This window comes from Triticum dicoccoides, chromosome 1B, assembly GCF_002162155.2.
Source record: "Triticum dicoccoides isolate Atlit2015 ecotype Zavitan chromosome 1B, WEW_v2.0, whole genome shotgun sequence".
NCBI lineage: Eukaryota > Viridiplantae > Streptophyta > Magnoliopsida > Poales > Poaceae > Triticum > Triticum dicoccoides.
In genome coordinates, this window is record NC_041381.1 from 596,310,662 (window position 1) to 596,313,425 (window position 2,764).

The following is a 2,764-nucleotide window of genomic DNA, read 5'->3' on the forward strand; positions in this document are numbered from 1 at the left end:
ACCCCTGTAGAGAAAAAAGATCACCAAGGTCTCGGTGCTTGCTAGCTATCTCCCAGCATGCCACGCGGCTCGCCCCCGCACCTCACAAGCCCCCTTGGGAAGCTCATCTAGAGGGTACTCCGGCTATTTGATCCATTTTTATGATACTTTAGGGGTCCTACTAGTCACTTTGTGTGTCAAACTGTCGAGCAAACACACGTAATGACGTAGATGGGCAGGTCCATTTTGTGTCATCAAGTGGTTCCTTCGTTGTATCTATGTTTTTTTGGTTTTACAGGTTTTCAACCGTTAGTTTGTATAGACACACACAAAAATACTACATTTCTATAAAGTGAACAGTTTTAAACATTAAGAATATTTTTAAAAGAAATATTATGATATTGTGAACATTTCTAAAAGTGACGGACATTTTTAGTTTTTCCTGATTCTTTTTACACAAATTGTGAACATTTTAATTTTTTTACTATTTTTATGTAAAACAATTGTGAACATTCCCAATGAATGCAAGATTTCTTGATAGAAAAGTGAACAATTTAAAATTTCGGTAATTTTAAAAACCAATAAAAAAATAAAAACGAAAAATAGAAAAGAAAAGCAGTAAGCCATAGCGAAAAATAATATAAACCATATGAGAACCTTCGTAAAATTGGAAAAACCAGACTCATGCCCTTCCCAAGACTGGAAACAAAAAATAATAATTGGCTTAACACTAATTGGGTCGAGCAAGTCATTGGGCGTGTGCATTTACCCGACATCTAATCGCAAGAGTTTTTTTTAGCAGTAAACCACACTCTATTACGGAATGACTCTAATCGTAAGAGCTATATCTTGCTTATTGCGGGATTGATTTTTTTTTTTAGACAATTGCGAGACTGATAACAAGGCACAGACGAGCTATATCTCGTGCAAAGTGGCATGGCCCAATAATGTTGCTTCTTGCATCTTGGGGAACCTTGTAAAGAGCGGTTTGGGAAACCTTCACACAGTTTTGGAAGGTTTCCTTTTGATGTCTTACTTTAGGAACATGCGTTGTAATTTTTTTTTCACTTCTCAATTTGTTTTCATTTCTATTTTCTCTTTCAAAATCATGAAGCATTTTAATCCTCCCTATTTAATGCACAAACATTTTTGACATGTCATGACCATTCTTTAAATATTTAACAAACAAAATTTCATATTCACATGAAGGTTTTTAAAATTTATAAAGATTTTTTAAGTGTCAAGTACATTTTTTGAAATGGTATAAAGATTTTTACATCCTATGAATATTTTTAAAAATTGTTTGAACAACTTTTTACATCCTAGAACATTCATTTAAAATCTCATGAACAAGTTTTTCAACGTGTGAACATTTTGGTTGAATGGTACAAACATTTTTGTGTATCTCATGAAAATTTTATTAAAATTGAGCGTATAATTTTAGTTTTTCATTAACAAAAATAAAACACAACTAACTGTATTTACGAACCTGGTGGAAATTTTTGAAAATACCCGATAAACGTTTTTAATACATGATGCATGTTCTAAAAAATAATAAAAGAATTCAAAATGTATTTTCAAACATTTTAAGAGGGAAAAATTCTTATATATAGATGGTACATACGTTACAAATGAATAAATTACATTACATTTTTTAGTCTAAACACGCTCCACTTTATTGATTATTGAACAAGTTCATAGAGATACAATGTTGATCTGGAGTATTAAGGAGCCACACATAGCGTCCTAAAGAAATGCCTAGAGTATGTTTAGTGAGGCTATGTCTCTTAGTATTGGTTTCTCTCCCTTCGAAGATGAAGGAACATTAAAAAAACTATCGTGATGTAAGGTTGATCTCCTTGATAATACTAGAGTGTATCCCACCCGTATTTCTGTGAATATCGTTGATCACACCTTGAAAAATCCGAAGCTATCTGCACATCTTTAAGCGATAAATCGAGATCAAGTGAGAGCACTTCGCGACAGGCCAACGCCTCCAAAGATTCTGGGTCGGTCATTCCTGGACATTTTATCGCCGAGGAACCTAGATAGTTGCCAGTGGAGTCTCTGCGAACCACATTGTAAGAACCCTCCGTCGCGTCACGGGACACGTCACTGTCCACTTGAATTTTTGCCACTCTTTCGGCCGGCGGGATCCATCTCTGAGGTTGTCTCGGAGGTGTGTGAGCAGCCACATGTTGTATCATCGGTTTGCATGTCTGAAGCTATCAGAGATAGATCTGGACAAATAGATTAGTGGCTAATTTTTTTTAGTTTTGAGATCCAGAAGAAAGACACTTTTTTTTAGGTGCTGAAGAAAGACATATTTGAGCAACCATTTTGCAGGCTATATCAATTTTCCTTTTTGAGAATTTTTCGCAGGCCATATCAAAATGGATCTAGCAATCATCATCATCATCTGTGGAGAAGCTAGGTAAGGCCCATCTGGCCCAGAAGCCCGCGGCGGAACCTCCCGACAGCGCCGCAGGGACGCGCAGAGTTCCGGCTCGTCGTTGCTCTCCGCCGCAGCCGGGCTGGGGTTGAAATCAGTTCGTCTTTGGCATTTGCTGGCTTAAACCCTCCGCTACAAACCAAACGCAAACCCCACGGAACAATCCCCTTCTCCTCCCCTTCTTCCTTTTCTTTCTTTCCCCCCAAGCCAGCCAGCCCCCCGCCAGCCATGCTCCGCCTCGCCGCCGCGAGATCGCGGGCCCTCCTCCTGCCCCGGCCCGCCGCCGCCCTCCCCTCCCCCACCACCCCCTCCTCCTCCTACTCCTCCTACGCC